This window comes from Pristis pectinata, chromosome 25 (assembly GCF_009764475.1).
Source record: "Pristis pectinata isolate sPriPec2 chromosome 25, sPriPec2.1.pri, whole genome shotgun sequence".
In the NCBI taxonomy this organism is placed as follows: Eukaryota; Metazoa; Chordata; class Chondrichthyes; order Rhinopristiformes; family Pristidae; genus Pristis; species Pristis pectinata.
In genome coordinates this window covers 27,957,810-27,984,040 of record NC_067429.1, presented here as the reverse complement: position 1 = coordinate 27,984,040, position 26,231 = coordinate 27,957,810, and positions in this window count along the sequence as shown.

Below are 26,231 nucleotides of genomic sequence, written 5' to 3'. Positions count from 1 at the left end.
CGTTCCCCATAACCTTCAATTCCTTGATCTCCTGAACATTTATCCATCTCCATCTTAAATATATCTGGTCTCCACCATCGTCAGGGGTAGAGAATCCCAGTGACTGACCACCCTCTGAGAGGAGAAATTCCTGTACACTTCAGCTTTAAATGATTGTCCCTTGTTTGAGACTCTCCCAGATTATATACTCACGTCCTGGAATGGAGTTTGGGTCCAAGACTAAGCTGGCAATGACCTTACTAGTGATATTGTGACATTAATTATCAATAACTTCTGAGTTGTTGATCGGAGGCAGGGGAAAAACAAAGCACATCTGAATTTAACCTGATTAAATTGTTGAGACAGTGCAAGTACTTTACTGTACACCTGACTTTGTCATGTATTGGTATTGGCATTGATTTATTATTGTCACTTGTACCAAGGTACAGTGAAAAACTTGCATACTGATCGTATAGGTCAATTCATTACAGTGCAGTTACATTGAGTTAGTACAGAATGCATTGAGGTAGTACAGGTAAAAACTGTAACAGCACAGAGTAAAGTGTCACAGCTACAGAGGAAGTGCAGTGCAGGTAGACAATAAGGTGCAAGGTTACAACAAGGTTGATCGTGAGGTCAGAGTCCATCTCATCGTATAAGGGAACCATTTAATAGTCTTATCACTGTGGGGTAGAAGCTGTCCTTAAGTCTGGTGGTACGTGCCCTATTGTACCTGATGGGAGAGGAGAGAAGAGAGAATGACCTGGGTGGGTGGGGTCTTTGATTATGCTGGCTGCTTCGCCAAAACAACGGGAGGTAAAGACAGAGTCCAAGGAGGGAAGCTGGTGTCCGTGATGCGCTGGGCTGTGTCCATCACTTTCTGCAGTTTCTTGCAGTCCTGGGCAGAGCAGTTGCCGTACCAAGCCGTGATGCATCCAGATAGGATGCTTTCTATGATGCATTGATAAAAGTTGGTGAGTGTCAAAGCGGACATACCGAATTTCTTTAGCCTCTTGAGGAAGTAGAGGCGCTAGTGAGCTTTCTTGGCTGTGGCATCTACATGATTTGACCAGGACTGGCTATTAGTGACGTTCACTCCTAGGAACTTGAAGTTCTCAACCCTCTCGACCTCAGCATCATTGATGTAGACAAGTGCGTGTACACCACCCCCTTTCCTGAAGTCAATGACCAGCTCTTTTGTTTTGTTGACATTGAGGGAAAGGTTGTTGTCATGACACCATTCCACTAAGCTCTCTATCTCCTTCCTATACTCTGACTCATCGTTGTTTGAGATACGGCCCACTACAATGGTATTATCTGCAAACTTGTAGATGGAGTTAGAGCAGAATCTGGCCACACAATCATGAGTATATAGGGAGTGGAGTAGAGGGCTGAGAATGCAGCCCTGTGGGGCACCAGTGTTGAGAATAATCGTGCTGGAGGTATTGCTGCCTATCCTCACTGATTGCAGTCCGTTGGTCAGAAAGTCAAGGATCCAGTTACAGAGGGATATCCAGACCCACGTATGGAGTCATACAGCACCGATACAGGCCCTTTGGGCCACCAAGGGCCTGACCATCAAGTGCACATCTCCACTAATCCCATTTACCAGCACTTGGTTCTCTAGCCTTCTATGCCTTGGCGATTCAAGTGTTTATCCAGATACTTCTTAAAAACTGTGGGAGTACTTTCTTCCACCATCCCCTCAGGAAGTCTGTTCCAGTTTACAAGCACCTTCTGGCTGCCCAACCCAAGCCCAAAAGGACCTAAGTGTTGGTTTTGGGTTGGGACAGGCATCAGAAATATCATGACCCCTTGGGTTCCGTTTGGATTGGGCTGAGCCAGATCTAGATAAGCAAATGAATTAAGGCTCAGTACTGTGGGCGTGAGTGGGCTGACTGCAGGAATATCCAGGATAATGCAGAGGGCACAAGAAGTGATACTCACTTTTCAATCCACAGTTTCACTATGGACTTGGCCATGTGTCTAAAGCCCAACAGGGTGAACTATTTGTGCCCAGTTCATACCAGGTTGGGTGTAAAGTCCTTGAGCTCGAGCCAGCTTGAGTTCAGGCTGGGTTTTAGTTTTAGACCCACTCAGATTGCTACCTCTCCCTGAGGAAACAGTAGAGGCTAAGGTTCAATTGAAAACTATGAAGCTGAGGGGTTCATTGTTAGGCAAGTGTATTTGGGATTCCAGGAGTTAAAACCCACAGAACACTATAATTCACAGAAAAAATAGATAAATTGTTTAAAGCATACATAACACTTTCCTTTATAGGCCGAGGCATGAGAAGCCAGAGCAATGAGCTCGAGCTAAAATTGTGGAAAACGTTGCTTAGACGACAGCTGGATTATGACACACACTTCTGGTCACCACACTGCAGAAAGGATGTGATAGAAATGAAGGTGGCACAAAAGCTTATGTGGTGGTGGTGCAGCAGTTAAATCATTGGATTAGTAATCAGAGATCTTGACAAAGAACCCAGAGATCTGAGTTCAAATCCCACCACGCCAGCTACAGAATTTAAATTTAGTTAATGATCGGGCATTAAAAGATAAAGCAAGTCGTATATAATGATGACCACAAAACTGCTGGATTGTTGTAAAAACCCATTTGGTTCATTAACGTCCTTCAGTGAAGGAAAACTGCCATCTCCTTTCTGGCCGATGTCTGACTCCAGACTCGTGAAAGCTCAGTGAACCATTCAAGTTCAAGGACAGTTAGGTCTGGGCAATAAGTGCTGGTCTCTCCAGTGACATTCATGTTGTGGGGCTGGGCTGGAGTTAGGAGTATTCTTCAGATTCACAGAAGGGGTAAAAAATGATGAGGTCCTAAATGGGGTTCTCTTAGTATACAAGGGCATACCCTGCAAAAATGAGCACCATCGTGACAATCTGCTTCTACCCCAGTGATCTTGAACCCCTCCATTGTTCTGAGGAAGCTGGGATATAAAATGGGTTGTACAATTCAGCAGGCCTGCACCTCGCTAGCCAGTGAGGCATCTGCCAGCAGCCTTTTCATTCTGTTAGAAAGAAACGTGGGCTCGTAGTTTGCATTTTCCTTTATTTCCCTGCCCACTTTCACATCACCTAATAAGGGCAGAGCAGAGGAATTAAACTTCAATTTCATTAACAATAATCTGTCTCTAAAAGCATGCCAACTCCTTCCTCAGAGAAGAGGTTTCTCAACCTTCCTTCATTGTCTGATGTGTTACATCTAAAATATTTCTGCTCTCTGATTAAGCAAAACTGATCGATGAGAGTGCATTTATCAGCTGGAGCCGTCTGTCACTCAAGCACGGATCAATTCCTCTTTTGTATGTGATGACACTTTGGGATCTCATCACGGTGCTCAGGATTTTTAATGGAGGGGGTGGGTGAGGCTAACTTGCTCAATTTAATTAATTGGCTTTAACCTTTGGATCTTGATGTTGAGGCTAATTCAGGCAGTTGGAATGAATGTCCTCAGCCATTTATGACAACATAAAGCCCCAGCTGCAACACATCATAAAATGTTGCCATTTATAGCTTCTCATATTAATTTTTCATCAGACTAAGACTGGAAAGAACAAAAAGAAACTATAAAGGATTTTTACACCTTCGGGTTATCTCAAAATATTTCACAGCCAATTAATTATGTTTGAAGGCTAAATGCTGTTGTTTTGCAAACAGAGGGGTCAATTTTGTACACTCTGAGCTCCCACAGTCACTAAAACGAGCCGGGATTAGTACCAACTCAGAAGCGGGAATTTAATCTCACTCTGAGCCTGAGATGGCACTCCTCCTCCTCAATCAGTACAAATCAGACAGGCTTGCAACAAGGCTAGTGACCCATGTTATTCAGGTTCTCCTTCACCTCATTGTGAGGATGGCTCAGACGACAAAAAAAAATCATTCCTCACTAAAAGCTATTCGTAATTGCTGCAAAATGCTGCCAAAACTTGGAGCTTTGTTGTTTTATTCCAGTCCCCTAGATTGTTAATGCTAGTCTTTGGTTGTTATTTCATCAGTTTGGTTCTTGTAATAAAGAAAACTGAAATGTATAAATTCCTTCAGCTGTGTTTTTCTACTTCTTGATGTGATCTGGATGGATAGTTTGTATTAAGCCCTATTTTTGAAGCAACCAACTATGGAAAGAAATGTTACCAGAAAGATCACCATGCATTTCAATCAAGGCTGATCATAAATAGCCATTCCTGATCCATTCTTTATTGCATTCATTACCTGCATTTAATTGTTTCAGTTCCTGAGAGATTTAGGACTACTTATGAAACTTACCTACTGGGAACTGGCTCCACTGCGTGCAGCTTTGAGCAACCTTCCTTCCAGACCACGAAGGGACAGCTTGTAGGCGAATGACAAGAGTGAATCTGGAACCAATTCTGGAATGGCATACTGAGAGAGACACAGAATTAATCCGGAGCAAGATGGGACATGATTCTTGTTTATAAATGTTGCAGTAGCTGGGTAATATAAGATGTAACAGGTTAGTTAAAATGAAACGTGATCACAAAGCTAAAGAGCTTCAATGACAGGACAAACTGGAAACTCTGAAAGAGCAGTGAAATCAGGTTCCAGCACTCTCAGTGGCCCTAAGATACTTTGTGAATGCCATTATAATCCACGGGCACTAGGACCCTGGGCATAACCTGTCTTGCAATCCTATTGTTATCTGTGCCCTCTAGTGGATGAGTGGAAAATAAAAAAAACCTGCTCTCCTTGACCGACACATGGTTGTTGACCTCACTACGCAATCCACAAAAAGTGCTGGAGGAACTCAGCAGGTCAGGCAGCGTCCCTCACAGTTTCAGCGCGTTGTTCCGACCTTCCCTCCTCTCCTCTTTCAGGCCTGTCTACCTACACCTCCTCCCGACAGGTCAGCTCGACCACCCTCTCTCAGCAAGTACCAATGACATTTGTGTCATTCGATTCTCTTGGTCTCCACCCTACCACAGACATTCTGTCGGCTCTCTCCACCCTTCCCCATTCCCCTCGCAATTTAAAACGTGCTTGTTTCCTCACTCAATATGCCATTGACCGGAAACATTAACTCCGCTTCCCTCTCTGTGGACGCTGCCCAACCTGCTGAGTGTTTCAACGTTCGCTGCTTCTATTGCGGAGTTGGGAATGTTGATCGATGCTGCTACTGAAAGTTTTACATTTGGGCAGAGAAGCATCGAGGCAAAAGGAGAAGGGACGAGGATGTTTAGGGGGCTTTAGTAAGAATGTTGACCCCTCTGACCCTACCCGAGAGACTCACAGAGGAGGTAACCTGAGTAATTATTTCTGGACCTTTTTAAGACTTTACCGGTGAACGTCAGTAAGTTGGCCATCCACAGCAGTGATGGACAATAAGGACGGTCACTGACTTCTGCCACCCACTGTGCTCTGTTGCTGAGAACCAACTTCATTCCCAAAAAGCAGGAGAATGTCCCCCACTCCCTCCCACTGCCCCATCTTGTGCCAAAATGCCTAACAAGAATTCTACAAGAATTCTATCTGGGCTAAATCTTGTACAGTGATAGAATGATGTTCAATATGAAATAAGTATCTGAGACCCAAGAGTTAATTGATTAGTCTGGTTACTGGCTGGGGAGAGTTTAGACAGATTTGGGGCATAAGTGTAAGACTCACCCCATCACGTTGCTATAGGAGTTTTTGACATTGCAATGGAACAAGCTATAGACACAAGTCACCTGGTTGCTGGCAGGAATTTGCCCTCATTTGTCATACTTCAGTAGAATAGTAATTGTCCAACACTTCAACACTCCAATTTTCAATCTCTCTTTTAAGCAGCAGTGATGTTCAGGAAGAGTAGTTGGATGCTATGTACCTGGTGGTTAGCTATCATAGGAATTTACAGCAATCCCTGCATATTCAATTACCCAAAAGACAAAACATATCTCTAAAGAAAACCTATTGTATTTACTCCTGTGTTTCAAATAAAGTAAAATTAACTAAAGACAACACAGTCTTCACAGATAGATTATGAGTTTGTTGCAAAATGCGCGCAGTGGGAGCGTCTCCCTCCCCTTGGGTTAAGAACGTTGCACGAAGAAAAACATTGAGAAGCCTGAGCTGGATGTTTGAAGGCCGATGATGAAAGATGGAATATTGAAACATTTAATGACACATTCAATCCAACGCTTTGTATTATATCCCCAGAGAGATGCAGATGGGAAGATGATTCAATCCTTCTCGTCTCACTTTCCAAAATAAAAATGAACTTATCACTTTCAATCATGGTGTTTACCTCTTTTATGAATAAATAAAAAAGCTTCATCATTTTACCAAGGCTGGCTTCCAAGTATTGGTCAGTCGTGCTCAGAAGATAGTCTTCTAACATCTGCTCTTGGTTGAATTTTCATTACTTTAAACACATGATCTAATAACCAGCAGACCTATTGAGAATAATCTTATTAATGTTGCTGCTTCATATCTTGTACCTTTCTATAACATCCCCTCATCAGTCACTTCCTTGTGGACTGCAGTGCCTCAGTTATCTCTTGGAATTCAATTTTTTGATGTCAAGGATCAACTTTCTGGAATGCAGTTGCGGTTAAGGTCACTGACACCAGCATCTTCCAAGTCTCTAGATGATTCCAGCCAGCCACAGCAGGTCTGTGTCAGGTCACAACATTTGCTGCTTACTGCGGAATTAGGGAGGTCACTGATGGTCACTACTTGAGGACGAGGGATTGTCCCGTTATCCTTCAGCGCTTCACATGGGGCGGAAGGGTTGCCTCCGACTTCAGCTTCTGGGCTCTGTTTATGATCCAGCCAATATGTGTGTGTGTGTGTGTGTGTGTGTGTGTGTGTGTGTGTGTGTGTGTGTGTGTGTGTGTGTGTGTGTGTGTGTGTGTGTGGGGGGGGGAGCGGGGGGGTGGGGGGGCATGTGTGTGAATGTATGTGCATATAAGTGGGTGTCTGTGTCTGTGTGTGTATCTATGTGGGTGTGTGTGTGTGTGTTCATGCGTGCGTGTGTGTGCGCGCATGTGCATGCCTCCGTGTGTGTGTGTGTGTGTGTGTGTGTGTGGTATGTGTGTGTGTGTGTGTGTGTGTGTGTGTGTGTGTGTGTGTGGTGTGTGTGCGTGTGTGTGTGTGTCTGTGTGTGTGTGGAGTTTCCACGTTCTCTCCTGGGTTTCCCCCAGGTGCTCCAGTTTCCTCCCACATCCCAAAGATGAGCTGGTAGGTTAAATGGACACTGTAAGTCTCTCCCAGTGTAGGTGGGGGGCAGTCATTGGGCATGTGAAAGCAATTAGGTTACAGGAAAATGAGTGGAAGAATGACACTGATGAGGGTGCTTTAAGATCTTGCATAGAGTTGATGGGCCAAATGGCCTCCTTCCCTGGAGTAAGGTAATATTAGAAGAAAGTATACCCTTCTTCTAAACCAGGGGTTCAAAATATCAAAGGGAACAAATGAAATATTAAGAAGTTAGATAAAATTTATTGCTCTACTTTTCAATCAGGTTACAGAGTAAATGAGAAGAGATTATCCTTTAAATATCCAGTGAGCTTAAGGGAAAAAAATATATTTAGCACAGTAAAATGGCCAAAGATTTTCGCAGGAGGATAAAGTAACAAGCCGAAGGAGGAAACCTGAGAACAGATAACCAAGGAGAGAGAAGAGACTGCAGATTCTTGGATCTGAAGCCACAAATAACCAAAGCTGGGTTAGATCTGTAAGTTTGAAGCAGTCTTAAAAGGAGAAGAGAGCTCGAGGGATGGAGAGGTGTCAGGAAGGCAGGGAGAGCTTAAGGCTTCAACAAGGTATCAACGGTGAGGCCAAGCAAGCTGGTAGTCTTTGAACTAATAAGCTGAACCACCGAAGTCCTTCTAGCAAACCGGATTCTGGAGACACAGGTGAAGTGGGGATGCAACTGCTCATTGGGATAGGTGACAGCAGTGACACTGGGAGTGGGTGTGAGGAAATTTCCATCCCTGATGACATTGGGACTTGGAACATTGCACCTTACTACCATTTGCAAGAGCCCTGTAGACTTGCCCAAGAAAACTTCCCCTCTGTGGATGATGATGAACACATTCCTTTGTGCAGGCTGTTTCATGTAGTGATATATTGTGCACGATGGACTGTTATTTAGCTGTGTATGCGATGGGCATTTTCTCTGCTACCCGGAGAAATAACAGAAGCTGTCCTCATACAAGAAGGTGAGAGCTCCAAAGCGTCTGGCTGCTCCTCGGTTGTCCTGCCCAACTAACACACACAGCCCCTCTTACACTGCCACACCAACCCCACATACAGAGCCCTACATGCACACCCGAGCATATATCCACAGCTCTGGAATTCTTGCAGCAACTCTGACGAAATTCCCATCCGATACTATTACAAAAGAGGCTGAAGGGAGCATTATGGGAAGCAGCCACCACATGGATTAGGTCAGCATAAACCAATCAGGCCAACAACTAGTTTCAAGACCGTTTCCAGACCTTGTTAATGACAGTATCCCTTTAAGTAGGGAACTGCATAAATATAGATGACATATCATTATACTTTCTGGTTATTCTAGTTGTCTTGCCTTTATGGATTGCTTGGTATAGGATATTGATAAATGATCTTAGGGGAAACTAACTGGATCCTAGACTCGTTAATTAACTTTCTGTTCCCTCCAGGCAAATAGTCCTCGCGCCTAGTGCAAGAGAAATCTTTCATCGGAAGCCTTTTGCAATTCTACTTAGCAATCATTTGATAACCTATTAAATAGTAAAATACAGAATTGAATCAGGGGGTGCAAATTCTCTTTGGTTTCATCCTTTTGGTTTCTATCTCAATGACATTAAGTCACAAAGCATTGAGTGCAGAAATGGGCTGTTTGTAGGCAATCAATTATGTGGGAATATAGAAGGAAAAATGAAAATGGGAGGAGAGTGAAGGATATCATAAAGTCATTATTCATAATATTGTTCTGAAGGAAGTGCCCCTTATTCTTGATCCCCAGTGTAAGGTGCAAGGTAGATTTGGAAAATATAGTTTGTGCCATGAAGCTAGAGTTCCACATGGATAAGTCAAATTTTTCTGTTTATATGCAATGAATCACAGTCATAGAGTCACACAGCACAGAAACAGGCCCTTCAGACCAATTTGTCTATGCTGACCAAGATGCCAATCTAAGCCAGTCTAATTTGCCTGTGTTTGATCCATATCCCTCTAAACCTTTCCTATCCATGTATCTATCCTTTAACTGTTGTTATTGTACCTGCAGTATTGTGTTGTAGCTTGCAGTCATGCAATTGCTACTGTGATCCTTGTGTAAATCCAGACATCAAGCCTCACTCTGCCTCTGAATTGGGCCTTAATCCTTTGCTCTTACCCAAGTACCAGCTTCCTGTTAGGCAAACAAGGCTGAGCAGTAAAATGGGGAAATGTAAAGATTGTGAAAAGAAAGCGTTAAAACCTCAATGAAATAATTCCAGAATCCTGGGAGAGGAGGCTTAGTACAGATGTGTCAATCATTTTGATTTCTTTGGCCATTTGCAACTAATCATCTAATCGATCATCCAATGGCATTTTGTCCCACTGAGTTCCTGTAGTTGCTAATGATACATTTGTCTGAAATCTTTGGCAGCTTAATGCTGTGGAACTGAGTTTCTGGATGTTCAACTGCTTTTGATATATGTCAGTTATCTGGTAGGCTGACAAATCGTCTTTCTTCTCTTCACGCACAGTCTTGTTTAAGTTTTAGTTTTGGAGCCAGAAGAGAACGAAAGTGTGAGCCTGGAGAATGAACATGTTCAACTGCTCATCCCTGCTGTACAGTCAACAGAACACGTGTTGGGACTGACAAATGCAGACACCAATTTACACCCAGGAGCAGGAGGCCACATTAAAGGTTGATATCACGTCTCATTTTTGTTTTCTCAAATAGAGAACAGCAAGGAGCTAAACTCTGCATTTCCAATGGGCTCATTAAATCGCAGTAGGTAACCTGTAAACAGTATTAGAAAGAGTAAATAAACACAAGGTTTGTTCAGTAGTATTTTTCCAGAGCTTATTATGAGGAAACAATGGAGAAAGTTGGACTGAACAAGCCATCCACTCCATAGAGCTGATCGATACACATTATTTATTTAAACGCCTGAAGATTGTTTCAGTTAGTGCTAGCAGGAGGTCCCAGGGCAAATAAATCAGTAAAGATCAGTACTGTTTTCCAAGCTGTAGGCAGTATGGATTGGAAGACAAGGTCTCTTGTATTTTGAGTTGTGCTCGATACGGGCAAGAACATATTTATTACCTGTTACTTTGAGAAGATGTTAGTCTGGTTTCTCCTTAGGTCTCCACTGTCTTTATGATGATGCCTCTCCCACAGTGGGGCTGGATAAAGAGTTATAGGGCCCTAATAATGAAAGGATAGTGAAATGTATCCCAGTTGAAATCTGGGGAATATGCAATAGAACTGAGGTCTAATCATAACAGTGATAGCTAATAGGAAGCATTATATTGTTTGCTTGCTATATACCCTAGCCAGTCTTCATAATTAATGGGTAGGAAGATCAGGGAAAGGTATAAAAGGTGACCAATCAAGTTTTGCCCATAAAGTACCACTGCTAAATGTTATAGTAAGCCCTTTGATTCCTCTGACAATGAAAGCAAAGCTATGGGTATGGGACTTCCCATGGGAAATACATCTTTGGCTAGGGTACGATGTATAATAACCCTCTTATTTTGCTTTCATTGAGCAAATATATTAGATATATGCCTTCATTCTTCATCTCCAGGGGAAGGTTGGACCAAGTACTCAAGCGAAACATGTTCCTTGTTTGAACTACCAGATTCAGGTAGACCAAGCTAGACTACACACAACAGGATGGAAGCTTCTGATCACTGTTACATTTTGACGGTCCTTTTATCCTTTTATATTCTATACATTTTGGGCTCTGTGGTCTAGATGCAGCACAGGTATGTAGCTAGTGGTGCTGTTGCCTCACAGTCCAGTGACCTGGGTTCAATCTTGACCTCTGATTTTACCTGTGCAGAGTTTACAAGCTCTTTCTGTGACCGTGTGGGTTTCCTCTGAGTGCTCTGGTTTACTCCCACATCTCAAAGATGTGCAGGTTGGTGGGTTAATTGGTCACTGTGAAATGCCCCTAGTGGGTGTAGGTGAGAGGTAGAATCTGGGGGAATGGGTGAGAATGTGGGGAGTATAAAATGGGACCAGTGAACTCAGCCAGTTCCACAGCTCTGCCAGCATCGAGGACATCCACAGGAGATGATATCTCAAAAAGGTGACATCCGTCATCAGGAACCCCACCATCCGGGCCAGGCCCGCTTCTCGATGATGCCATCATGAGCCTGAAGACCCACACCTCAAGGTTCAACAGCAGCTTCTTCCCCACTGCCATCAGGTTCTTGAACCCACCTGAAAAAACCCTAATTCTACCTCAGACTACACTTTCCTCAACTTGCATTAATACTGTTATGTTATTTTTGTTTATTTTGTCATGTAAATTATATATAATTTATGTTAATTTAAGTTAATGTAATTTATGTTTATCGTGTTTGTAACGTACTGTGCTGTTGCTGCAAAAAGCTCATTTTCATGGCATTTATACCCATGACAATAAACTTAAACTTGAACCTGGTAAATGTAAATGGGTGGTTGATGCTGTTGGATTAGGGACCGGATTGTTTTTTTATTGTGTTTTTCCTTGTGGTTTTAGCTTTCTTTATGCTTGCTTATATGTTTGTATAATCACCTGTTTGTCCGTAAACTTTTAGTAACTTGTAATATATTTGGTTCTATTCTTCTGTAGTTTCTTTATTTGCAAAGTTGAAGTGTGACTTAGTCAGTGCCTATTCACAGGTTTCCTTATCTAAACTGGTTCAGACTGGTTTGCAGTGTAAAGGGAGAGCATGTGGTCAAGTTCTTTGTTATTTCTTTACTTGCCTTGCTTGTTGGTACAGGCAGACCCTGTCTGACCTGTACTATGATGAACACCTAATAAAACGGCTGTAACCATAAGATTTTCACCTCAGTCTTGACTTCTGAAGAACCTCCTGGACAACATCATCCACAGATATAACAATGCCCAGTGTGGACTTGGTTGGACCAAGCTAAAGGGCCTATCTGAATCAACAAATCTATAAATTCTTTGACACCCATGCAGATGCATTACACTCCATGGTTCAATGGACACCTTGGTCGAGGACCTGACACTTAAAAATGCAAAAGGTCCTGAGACCCAAGGCTTTAGGTATTACCAGACGCCTCTGACATGTATTCCCTTGAACACTCCACCACTCTGGAGCATGACAGGTACATCCAGGACTGGGGACTGAGTCTGGAGGATCAATAGGGAGAGAGCTCCGGTGGTCAGGCACCAGGTTGTGGGTCAGGCAGATCTGTCAGGATCATGAATCGGGGAAAGGGCAATTTTAAGAAAGCCGCTCCTTGCAATGAAGAACAACTTAGGTGAAAGAGTCGATAAGGGGATGCAGAGCTCCCAGCCACCATTATCAGGTGTTTCATTACCAAGTCCTGTCTGGGTGTTGGTGTGGTTAATCTTAGAGGGCTGGGACTGAGAATCATTAGCTTAATGATTCCAGGGATCATTCCATGTGATGATGTTAGAGGCAATCGGATTTGGTGATGGAAGGGAATTTTATGCTCCCAAGACTAACTTGTTCAATTGGGCTCAGATGGCAAACAGACTCATTTTTACCTTCCCTAAGCCAGGAGTTCTCTACTTCAGCTCCAAAAGATTCTCCTTTTCTTCTTAAGGTGAAAAAAACTATTGGCCTGGATACTGGTCTATTGTTTAAATGCACATCAAGTTTTCTAAACAGTTCTAGCAGTGCAGTCGACTCTCAGTTACCAGGGTAATGGAGGACACGTCTCCATGGGTAATGCAAATACACGGTGCATAGGATATTGCAAAACACATTACAAAGTAGAATGCTTACTTTATTCTTTATAGTCAATGCAACATGATATTTCTGAGTTTCACATGTAACTGAGGGCGATTCAGAGGCTGCACAACTTCTTGGTCAAAGGTGGTTGAGATGAGGGAGCACTTCCTGTCACAGGGCTCCAGACAGCACAGTGAGCGTCCAGCCCAGGGCTCCAGACAGCAGTGACTGTCCAGCACGGGGCTCCAGACAGCACAGCGACCATCCAGCCTGGGGCTCCAGACAGCACAGTGACCGTCCAGCCCGGGGCTCCAGATAGCACAGTGACCGTCCAGCCCGGGGCTCCAGACAGCACAGTGACCATCCAGCCCAGGGCTCCAGACAGCACAGTGACCGTCCAGCCCGGGGCTCCAGACAGCACAGTGACCATTCAGCCCAGGGTTCCAACCAGGAGATCATCTTGCAGGGCCGATCATGGTCCAGAGCAGTGATGTATCTGGGTGAGTTTGGGTCAGCACAGTTGATCCACAAACGGAGCCATCAAGTTATAATGCACAGAAGCAGGCCCTTCAGACAACCGTGTCTATGCTGACTATCAATCCCATTTGCCTGCACTTGGTCTGTGGCCTTCCATGCCTTGTTGAATCAAGTGCTCAATCAGATCCTTCTTCAGTACTGCGCAAGTACCGTCCCGGGCAGTGTGCTCCAGATTGCAGCAACTCTCGGGTGAAAAAATTCTTCCTCAGATCCCCTCCAAACCTCCCACTCCTCACCTGAACCCTATGCCCTGTCGTCTTAGGCACCTTTGCCAAGGGGAAAAGTTACTTACTATCTACCCTATCTATGCCTCTACCTCTTGTCAGGCCTCTCCTCAGCTTCCTCCACTCCAAGGAAAACGAGCCCAGCCTATCGAATGAATTAGCTGTTCCCTAATAATTGGCATTAATCATAAATAGTAGCAATAACACAATGTATCTTGTTACAGTCATTACTGAACCTTGACTATTGTTTATTATAATAAAAGTAGAGGAGGTTATAAATAATTAAGAATTCCTGTACGCACATGGATTATATGCTATTGATTTACATTGTGTCTATATTTTTCCTTTCTCATCATCCCAGAATGATCTGGTTTATCTGTGTCAGTGTGGCCTCAGATAAATGTCTAATACTAGAGGGCATGTATTTAAGGTAAAAGGGGGTTAGTTCAAAGGAGATGTGCGGGGCAAGTTTTTTTACACAGAGTGGTGGGTGCCTGGAATGTGCTGCCAGGGGTGGTGGTGGAGCCAGATATGATAGAGGCGTTTAAGAGGCTCTTAGATAGGTACATGAATGTGCAGAGAATGGAGGGAGATGGACATTGTGTAGGCAGAAGCGACTGGTATAGTAAGCTTTTAATTACTAGTTTAATTAGTTCAGAACAACATCGTGGTCCGAAGGGCCTGTTCCTGTGCTGTACTGTTCTATGTTCTATGTTCTATGTTCAGTTTTTTTTCATGGTCTCCCAGGCTCCTCTTGGGATTAAAATAGGTAGCTGCACAAATTCCTACAAAACAGCAGCAAGGGCCTGGTGAGTTTGATAACGCTCTGCAAAGTTCATAAAGGAACAGGAAATCAAGTATGTATTTGAACAAATCAGGCGGAACATTTATACACCAGTTGGGCAGGATGACATTTCCCACCAAATAATCACTGCAATAAAATGCAGCAGTCAGTTTACCAGATTTTTTTCCCTGTTGGGATATGATGCAAATTAACCATTGATGGGACTGGTATTAAAACAAAATCTATTTATGATTCAATAGTTAATGCTCTGTAAAGGAGCAGCCTGGTTCTGAACAGCTCTCTCTCATTGAACACTGATAGAGTTGTAGTTTGACTTGCTCCGTTTTCTATCAGGTTTTCTCTGGTGCTGGAAACCTCCTTAGATTTGTCAAAAGGTCAAACACTTCAGTGACATTTACTTTAGAGTTTCAACATGAAAGAGCAGACGGCAATGCATTACTGCAGCAACATTGCTTTATTAAAACTCAGCCAACCCCAATACTGTCAATTATTAATAGCTGCGTTGAGGATATTTTGTAAGAGGTACAATTCACCATTGCAAGCTTTAAAAAAGTTTTGGTAACAGCTCTGAAATGTATATAAAAATAACAAAAAACAGATTGTTCAATCCATAGTTTAACTGCTGTGAATTAGGTATCCAGGACTAGCTACAGTACACTTACTGTTTTGTTCATATATTGATTACTTGAAAGGGGCATATAAAAAAATCGCAAAGATTACAGCTGTCACAATGCAGGAGGAAGGGTAAATAATGAGGGGCATTCAAGGCAATTGTACAAGTTTGGAAAACTCAGAGCATAATGATATGAGTCCATTTTCTTCACATCTTTCTATTTAATTGTCCATGGAGAAAGTAAGCTCCTTTACAGCATAACCAAACAGGAGAAAATGTGGACCGGAACTGTGGTTAATTATACTGGGATTTCTATGGCAGTCTTCTGGTTTATGATTCCAGGGATCGTAAATCCGATCATTTTAGAAGCAACTGGATTTGATAACTCCATGGAATTTTATGTTCTCAATCAGGCCCAAGAAAATACTGAGCTGCATTAATTCCTTGGCAGGTATATATAACAGCTAACTCACGCATAGACATTCTGTAATACATTACTCTTAAAAGACAAATCCAAACACTCCATTACATAGAAAGTGTTGTGGTCAGTCAGGGTGAAGATTTACACTGACAGTCATTGATTGCTACTGAGCATCACTTTTAGGAGACCTTGCCGTTCACATTCAGAGAACAAAAAATTAAGGATTCAAAAAAAGTCAGGTTGTTAACTATTAAACAAAATAAGGCAATGCTATTCAATGATTAATTGTTTCTTTTATTAGACTATTTTACAGATTCAGGCCTTTTTGGAGGTTGAAGGTTGGAGCAGAGGTTAAAATACATGGTGTTTTTATCCCTTTCACCCAGAAGCTTAAGATGCATGGGATCCACGGTGAATTGGCCATTTGGATTCAGAACTGGCTTGCCCGTAGAAGACAGAGGGTAGTTGTCAAGGGCACTTATTCTAGCTGGAGGTCTGTGACTAGTAGTGTTCCTCAGGTACTGGTATTGGTATTGGTTTATTATTGTCACTTGTACTGAGGTACAGTGAAAAAATTGTCTCGCACACCGTTCATATAGATCAATTCATCATACAGTGCATTGAGGTAGTACAGGGTAAAAACAATAACAGAATACAGAGTAAAGTGTCACAGCTGCAGGGAAGTGCATTGCAGGTAGAAAATAAGGTGTAAGGTCATAACAAGGTAGATCATGAGGTCAGGAGTCCATCTCATCGAATAAGGGAAGTGTCCAATAGTCTTATCACAGTGGGATAGAAGCTGTCCTTGAGCCTGGTGGTACGTGCCCTCAGGCTCCTGTATCTTCTACCTGATGGGAGAGGAGAGAAGAGAGAATGTCCCGGGTGGGTGGGGTCTATGATTATGCTGGCTGCTTCACCAAGGCAGTGAGAGGTATAGACAGAGTCCATGGAGGGGAGGCTGGTTTCCGTGTTGCGCTGAGCTGTGTCCACAACTCTCTGCCGTACTGGGACCTCTGCTGTTTGTGATGTATATAAATGACCTGGATGAAAATGTACATGGGTGGGTTAGTAAATTTTCAGATGATACGAAGATTGGTGGCGTTGAGGACTGGCAAAGGATACACTGGGATATAGATCAGTTGCAGATATGGGCAGAGAAATGGCAGATGGAGTTCAACTTGGCCAAATGTGAAGTGTTGCACTTTGGGAGATCAAATGTAAAGAGACAGTACACTGTTAATGGCAAGACCCTTAACAGTGCTGATGAGCAGAGGGATCTTGAGGTCCAAGTGCATAGCTCCCTGAAAATGGCTACACAGGTTGATAGGGTGGTAAAGAAGGCATATGGCACACTTGCCCTCATTAGTGGAGGCATTGAGTTCAAGAGTCAGGAAGTTACGCTGCAGCTTTATAAAATTCTGGTTAGGCCGCATTCAGTACTGGTCGCCCCATTATAGGAAGGATGTCAAGGCTTTGGAAAAGGTACAGAAGAGGTTTACCAGGATGCTGCCTGGATTAGAGGGCATGTGTTATGAGGAGAGGTTGGACAAACTTGGGTTGTTTTCTCTGGAGCGCCGGAGGCTGAGGGAAGATCTGATAGAGGTCTATAAGATTATGAGAGGCATAGATAGAATAGACAGCCGGTATCTTTTCCCCAGGGTTGAAATGTCTAATACCAGAGGGCATCCATTTAAGGTGATGGGGGTAAGTTCAAGGGAGATATACAAGGCAAGTTTTTTACACAAAGAGTGGTGGGTGCCTGAAATGTGCTGCCTAGGGTGGTGGCGGAGGCAGATACGATAGGGCTGTTCAAGAAACTCTTAGATGGGCACATGAATGTGATGGAAATGGTAGGATATGGACATTGTGTAGACGGAAGAGATTAGTTTAGTTGGGCGTTTTATTACTAATGTAATTGGTTCAGCACAACGAAGGGCCTGTTCCTGTGCTGTACTGTTCTATGTTCTATGTCTAATGGCATTACTGAGGTTTTATTCATTCCTGGGGAAAATCTCTGATGCAATGGTGCGACAGACCGATCAATTTTCCATTCCTCCAGATATTCTGGCAAGCTCCTGCCTGACTGAGTGATCATGAAAGCTCTTCAGGGAATCTTCAGGATTGATGTCAAAAAACTGATGTGACCCCCTTAAAGGGGCTGTGCCGGAGTTAGCAGCTTTGAACCTATGTGTTATGTAGACAGCAAATTCCTACTTCAAAGACAGAAAGGTACCTTTAAGAAAAACTAAGAAGGTACCTTTAAGAAAAAGAGTAAAGGCAGAAGAGAAAATGCTTCAGATAATTTATTATTATTCATTTGCAATTTTTCTGCCAAAGATGAGATAGATGTAAGATAAAAATGTACATTTATGCAGAACCCTTCACAAACTCCAGACAATCCAAAGAAATTTGCAGCCAGTGAAGTATTCTTGGACCTATTTTTAAACAATAATGAATGTGTCACTCAATTGCCATACAACAAATTGTAACATTTGTTGTAACAAATAGGAATCTGAAAATAATCAGATGGTATGCTTCAGTGAGAATAGTTGAAGGGTGAAGGAGTTCCACATAGAGACGTCAACCGTGTGTGCATAGCTGGGGAGTAATCTGAATGGTTTAACATCAAGAATGTTATGAGGCAAGATATCAACATCATAAGTGGGGCAAAGAAGTGGTTCTTCTGAGGGTGGGTGATTCACTGGGCACTAAATTATGAAGTAGAAGCACAAAGTTGATAATCTCTGATTGCTACCTGAGCTGTTTGAAAATTGGCACAGGGTCAACATCAGAGTGTCAAAGATTAGTGTGGGATAACTGGGTTTAGATTGATGGAGAACTGGCCTCAGTGATGAGGAATGAAGCAGCTGCACTGATGGGTTGGTGTTTACAAGTGAAAAGGAGGGGCTGGGGAGGGAGGGGGGAGAGAGAGAGAGAGAGAGAGAGATAGATAGAGAGAGAGAGGGAGGAAGCCCATGCAGTCGCGGGGAGACTTCTTACAGACAGCGGCTGGAATTGAACCGGGGTCGCTGGCGCTGTAATAGCATTGCGCTAACCGCTACACTACCATGCCTGCCCAATTGAATGTTTGTTGAGAGCTGGTCAATTGAATGTTTTGGGCTGAAGGTAAGGCTTTAGACAAAAAATTATGTGTAGTGTTGGCGATGGTGGGGGCTGGGGATTATTGGTGGACACAATCAGATGAGGTAACATTTAGCAAGTTAAAAAGAATGGACATGCTGACATTGCAGAGTAACAAGATATATAATGATAGTCAGAACTTGGCAGGAGGGATAACAGATAAGAACAGAAGAGTGCTTACAGTGTAGAGAAAAGCAGTAAAAAGAAAAACTCAGCATTCTATCTGAGTGCATGAAACATTCAGAACGAGACAGCTGAATTGATGCCATGAATGGGTGTGATCTGAGAGCCATGACAAAGATATGGTTGAGAGGTGACTGAATATTCTGGGATTCTTGACATTTCAGATGGGGAGGTGAGGTAGTTCTGTTGATAACACCTGAGATCAGTACAGTTGTGGGAAAGGACCATGACTTGGAAAATCAAGATGTGCAATAGGTCCCATAGAGTTCAGAAATAGTGGAGGAAAGAACTGTGAGGGCAGTCTATAGCCCCTGACAGTACACTGTACACTGCAGGACAGAGTACAAATCAAGAAATAATGGGGGATTGGAAGAAAGGAGCTTCAATAATCAATGGTGACTTAAATCTTCATATAACTTGCATACATCAAAATGGCAAACGGATCCTTGAGGAAGAGTTCATATTCAGTTTCTTAAAATAATATGTTGTGGAACCAGTCAGGGAAAAGGCTATTTTAGATCTCATGTGTAATGATCTCATGGAAAAAGATTCTTTGGGGAAGAGTGATCATAACTTGATAGAATTCCACGTTCAGTTTGAGAATGGAAAACATAGGCCTGAAACAAGTCTGTTAACCTTAACGAGAGGTAATTAGATGTGAGGGCAAAGCTGGGTAAAGTAGATTGGGAAAAGAGATTTTAAAATAAGTAGAAAGAATCAGCCGTGTTAGATGTTAAGGAGATAGTTCATAATTTTCAATAAAGATGTATTTCACAGAGAACTAAAGACTTTATGAGGATAATGATCCATCCATGCTTAACTAAAGAAGTTGAGGATGGTATCAACTTGGCAGAAAGGATGTATGATGTTGGGAAGAGCAGTGGTAAAAATGAAAATTCATAAAATATTAGAAAAGTGCAAAGAATGACTGAAAAATATGAAGAGGGAGTGAATAGATACTGATGGTAAGTTAATGAGCAGTAGGGTAGTATGAGCTTCCACTAAAAGAGAGTGGTTAAGCTAAATAACAATCCACTAGAAAATGAGAAGAATTAATTATAAAAAACAAGGAAGGAGCAGGAATTTTGACCATTTATTTTACATCTATCATCAAAGTAGCAGACACTAAAAGCATCCTAATAATAGAAAACCTGAGAGTAAAAAGGAGGGAGGAACTCAAAACAATCACCTCTACAAGAGAAAAGGCACAAGGCAATGGGGCTAAAGGCGGACTTAAGATCCGTATCCTAGGGTCTTAAAATAAGTGACTGGAAAGCCATGGATGTATAGGTTGCGATCTTCCAAAATTCTCTAAATTCTGAAGGGTCCCAGCAGATTGGAAATGCAATATCCCAATTTTAATAAGAAAAGAGCGGAAAAGGAAAGGAAAATGAGATCTCTGGGCCAGTGAGCCTAACATCTACAACTGGGAATTTTGAAAAGCAGAAAACTATAGATGCTGTAAAAACTTGAAATAAAAACTGAAGATGCTGTAGATATTCAACGAGTCAGGCAGCATCTGTGAGGAAAGAATGGGATCGGTTATTTTCATTACATGGCTTTGACTTGCAGATTGATTTATCTCCCCCTGAGCATCCTGGAAGATGCTGGTAGATTTAAGTTTTAGGCTGCAGTGACGATTGCAATGGAGAGAGCCATCCCTGTCCTCGGTGTTGAGTACTCTAGGGAGAAACGCTGTGCTCTGTGAAACTGGCTCCTGAGTCTGATAAACCTCCTGAAGTGTCTTGAAAGCCGAAGATTCAGTTCCAACATGAACTGATCCTTCTCATCCAATCAATACAGGACTGTGAAAGTATCTCAAAGCAAATTGTATCTTGCACAGCTGGTTTAGCTGCTGTTTGTAACACAGCAGCAATGCCTAAATACGCGTCAAGCCTTGCTTAAGGCATTCCAAGATTTAATCATAAAAATTACAATAAAGGGTGCAGGTGGTGTTTGGAAGATGGAAGATGAAGATCCATGAGACCTTCTCAAAGAACAAGAGATCTGTACCAGGTGTCATGGTTGATGTTCATTCCTGAACTAGCATCACTAGTTTACACATTATCTGGTTATGATTACCATGCTGAATATGGATTCTTGAAAACTGTGACTGCAGCATTGTCAACAGTGACAATGCTTAAATTGTAACAGCAAAGTCTCTCCCAGTCCATCCGACCTTGAACAAAATCCTCCACGCAGACATCCGGGGACCGTTGTCTGGATTGGGAATGTTGTCCCACAGACTTGTCAAGTGTAGTTGTACTCACAGAACCATGCCTTCCAGATAGTGAGCCAGACCTGGCTTACAGGTAGTGAGTCAGACCCCTCTGTCACAATGCCGGCGTGTATCCGATCCTACTGGCAAGGCAGATGCAGTTGCGATGGCAGTACAGGTGGGGGGAATAATCCTGACAGGACTAATATTGAAGTATCATGTCATTAGTTCAAGTCAGTTCAGAGGGAGGAAATCGACATCCTCCCTCAACTGATCAGTATTCCTCCATGTTAAGCAAAACTTGAAATGAGTAATGAAAGTATCCAGGACACAGAATGCACTCAGGACAGGAGACTTTAATGTTCAATACTGAGTGGTTTGGTGGTACCAGCACTGACTGAGTTGGCCAAATCCTGAAAGACATCACTGCCAGGCTAGGTCTGTGGTAGGTAGTGGAGTGAACCAATGGGAGGTATCAACCCACAGTTGAGCCAACTATCCATTACATTGATAGAAGCGGCCACCGGTGTGAAGCCCTGTCTTCACACTGAGAACGCCTTCCATCGTGTTGTGTGACTCTACGAAAGTGTGAGAGGCTTGGAACAGATCTGGCAGCTCGAAACTGGGCATCCATGAGGCACTGTAAACCATCGACAGCAGCAGAAAATGCACACGTCACAATCTGTAACCTCAGGGCTCAGCATGTCCCTTACTCCGCCATAACCGTCAAACCAGGGGATCAACTCTGGTTCATTGACCGGTGCATCAGGCTACCTGGAACTGAGGCACCCTGCTGGTGAAGCTGCAACCAAGGGTTACATGCATGTTAAACATGTTTCCAAAGTTAAAGTCAAGTTTATTGTCACACGCACAAGTACATGTGTGCACAGGTGCAATGAAAAACTTGCTTGCAGCAGCTTCACAGGCACATGGCATCAGATAAGCAGCATTCACAAGAAAAACATAAATTAATATAAATTACGCATCATTCTTTCAAGAAAGAACGCAATTAGAATAAAAAAACAAAGTCCATTTTAGTACAAAGTGATCAAAGTGGTCATAGTGTTGCTAAACTGTAGTGCCGGTCGGTTCAAGAACCGAATGGTTGAAGGGAAGTAGCTGTTCCTGAACCTGGTGGTGTGGGGACTTCAGGCTTCTCTACCTCCTGCCCGATGGGAGCTGTGAGAAGATGGCACAGCCCAGATGGTGGGGATCTTTGATGATGGATGTTGCCATGTTGAGGCAGCGTCTGCTGCAGATACTACCCATGGTGGGGAGGGATGTGCCCGTGATAAGTTGGGCAGGAGTCTACTACTCTCTGCAGCTTCTTAGGTTCCTGCACATTTGAATTGCCGTCCCAGACCATGATGCAACCAGTCAGGATAGTTTCTCATAAAATATCACCAACCTGAAACGTCAGCTTGGTTTCTCTCTCCACAGAAGCTGCCTGACCTGCTGAATATTTCCTTCATTTTCAAGTTCTTTTCCAGGTTTCCAGCATTTGTGGCATTTTGCTTTTGTCTCAGTGATGGTTACATTGCTCCATTCCACTCCGCTGAGTGTATGCTCCACTGACTACACTGCTCAGTCAGACTCATAACATTAAGCAGTGGCTGTGTACATAGAGTGTGATTGCATTATCTAAATTAATTACACCAGATAAGCAAGTAAGGGAAGGGCAATTTGTCTCCAACATTTCAGTGAAGAGTGAGACCTTTCTGGTCTGACATGTTGATTTAGTCTGTTTCTCAAGTAATCAAGCAACCACTGGATATCTGCTTGATTTACTGTAATGGTTTCATATTTCATGGTCTGCTCCCAGGATAGTGAATGTTCTCTGTCCAACAGCGGTACAAATGGAATTCTTCCTCACTGATTCACTTTCAACCCAAGGTTCTAATTAATAAAACAAATACGATAATTTTCTTCTAAATGGTTTGACTGTCCAATCCCCCAGAATCTGAAAAACAACATTCACCACTACACTGTACATCCTTAGCCAATTACAGGGTTACGGATTAACCATGTGGTCAAGTGGTTACAATCAGCCAAAAGGAGGGAATGGTGTATCCAACAGCAGTCTGATCTAAGCTAAAGCCATTGTGCTCAGATACAGCCAAAGTACCGAGAAACTGCAACTGCAGTGAGAAAGTCCAGCTGTACTGAGAAACTGCAACTGTATCAAGGAACTATAGCTGTCCTCATAAACTACAGCCATACTGAGAAACTACAGCTGTACTGAAAAACTACAGCTGTATTCAGAAACTACTGCTGTCCTGAGAAATTACAGCTGTACCGAGAAACTACAGCTGTACTGAGAAACTACAGCTATCAAGAAACTACAGCTGTCCTAAGAAACTACAGCAGTACTAAGAAATTACAGCTGTCCTGAGAAACTACAGCAGTACTGAGAAACTACAGCTATCAAGAAACTACAGCTGTCCTGAGAAACTACAGCAGTACTATGAAATTACAGCTGTACTTAGAAACAACAGCACCGAGAAACTACGGCTGCACTGAAACTCTGCAGCTGTACTGAGCAACTAATAGCATGCGGAGAGGTTGCATTTATTTTGGGAAACTGCAGCTGTATGAAGAAACAGCAGATTTATTGAGGAACGGGAGGTGTACTGAGAACTACAGATGTGGTAAGAAACCGCAGCACAGAGGGTGGTACATGGGCTGGGGAGGTGTTGAAGGGAGGGGTATGCAGCGGTGATATGATTGTACATTTCCCTGCATGTCTGCAAAACAACCTTCACCACTACCCCCACATCCAATCCCTTAGCCAGTTATATATCCAACTGACTGTTTAATTACATGAGCATTATATCAGAATAATTTGTTATGTGCTGAGCTATCAAACTGCCCTCATCATCCCTCCTTGTTACCTTATTACGTTAAGGTTGCAATAACTTCTATAATGTTCTGCTAATCAGAGTTTAGCAGGAGGAGGCCACAGTATGGCAAAGGCCCACTCACAGTTCAGGTTAATTGATGTTAGAGGATTTTGTACAGTCATTACATCATGTCAGAATCCAATCATCAGCTAATTTACTGCCTGATAAATTCTGTCCAAGCCTCTGCCTCCTGCTGCTTTGCAAGACAGAGGCATGTAACAAAAGCTTATCCCCTCTCCGCCCCAGATCACCGTTCAATGCGCCAAAGTTTTCTGAACAGTGGCTGGGTTCCTGCGGTGATCTGCTTTGTGCAGTAAAGGGCTCCCTCTCGTGGAAATATATTGAACCCCACATGAGAATCAAAAAAATATTGTCAAGCAACAAACAAACTGCTGGAGGAACTCAGCAGGTCGAGCAACATCTGTGGGGTAAAAGGAGGTTCACCAGGTTGATTCTGGAGATGAGGGTTTAGCCTATGAGGAGAGATGAGGACTATACTCTCTGGAATTCAGAAGAATGAGAGGGGATCTTACAGAAATATAAAATTATGAAAGGGATAGACAAGATAGTGGCAGGAAGGTTGTTTCCACTGGTAGGTGAGACAAGAACTAGGGGGCATAGCCTCAAGGTTCAGGGGAATAGATTTAGGACGGAGATGAGGAGAAACTGCTTTTCCCAGAGAGTAGTGAACCTGTGGCATTCTCTGCCCAGGGAAGCAGTAGAGGCTACCTCACTCAATATATTTAAGACACAGTTAGATAGATTTTTGCATAGTCGGGGAATTAAGGGTTATGGGGAAAAGGCAGGTAGGTGGATCTGAGTCCATGGCCAGATCAGCCATGATCTTATTGAACGGCGGAGCAGGCTTGACAGGCCAGATGGCCTCCTCTTGCTCCTATTTCTTATGTTCTTAAATGTCAATGTTTTGGGTCAAAACCCTGCATCTGGTCCTCCAAAAAAAATTGCAGATGCAGGAAATCTGAAATAAGAACAGAAAATGCTGAAATACTCGCTATGTGCCTGTGATGCTGCTGCCAGGAAGTTCTTCAGTGCACCTGTGCATACATAGAACATTGAACACAGAACACTACAGCACATTACAGGCCCTTCAGCCCACAATGTTGTGCCAACATTTTATCCTGCTCTAAGATCTATCTAATCCTTCCCTCCCACATAGCCCTCCATTTTTCTATCATTCCTGTGGCTATCTAAGAGTCTCTTAAATGTCCTTAATATATCTGCCCCCAAAACCTCTGCTGGCAGTGCGTTCCACGCACCCACCACTCTCTGTGTAAAAAAAAACTTACCTCTGACATCCCGCTTATACCTTCCTCCAATCACCTCAAAATTATGCCCCCTCGTGTTAGCCATTTTCGTCCTGAAAAAAAGTCTCTGACTGTCCACTCGATTTATGCATCTTATCATCTTGTACACCTCGATCAAATCACATCTCATCCTCCTTCTCTCCAAAGAGAAAAGCCCTAGCTCACTCAACCTATCTTCATAAGACATGGTCTCCAATCCAGGCAGCATCCTGGTAAATTTCCTCTGCACCCTCTCTAAAACTTCCACATCCTTGTGCTTCCACATCCAGGTACTTGTGCATGTGACAATAAACTCGGCTTTGACTTTGACTTTGAGGTCAGGCAGCATCTGTGGAAAGTGAAGCAGAATTAATGTTTCAGGTCAAAAACCTTTTGTCAGAATGTCTTTGATCTAAAACATGACCTCTGTTTCTCTTTCAATAGGTACTGCCTGACCTGCTGAGTGTTTGAAGTATTTGCTGTTTTATTTTTTTACTGAACCAATCTCTTGCTTGAGGAAGCAATTCTAATTTTTTCAGTCAATAAGACCTGTATTTGTATGGCACCTGTCACTGCACCAGGATATCTCGAAGTAGTTAGCAGCTAATAAAGTACTTATAAAGTTCAGTTGATGATGTAGTGTTGGAAATGTGGAAGCTGGTTTATGCACAGCCAGATTCCTCAAAGTGCCATGAGATAATCTGCCGTGATTTGCTGGTTACTGCCAGCATTTGTCCTCAGTGGCCCCCATAGACAGGTGGGAGCTCCCTCTGCGCGGGTCACGTCTGCGAGCAGTCTCCCAACTGGTGTCCAGCGGTGTCTCTTTCATGGAGTCCAGCAGGAGAAGCATGAACTTGCTGCCAACCCCGACACTTCCCCTGGAGAATTCACTCTTCAACCTGTACCGGGTTTGACCAAGCTCAGGAACAGCAAGACCATTGATTCGAATGGAGGGGACCAGTTGAGAAAGAGTGGTAAGTATGATTTCATTGTTGCCTGGATTGGAGAGCATGTCTTATGCGGATAGGCTGAGCGAG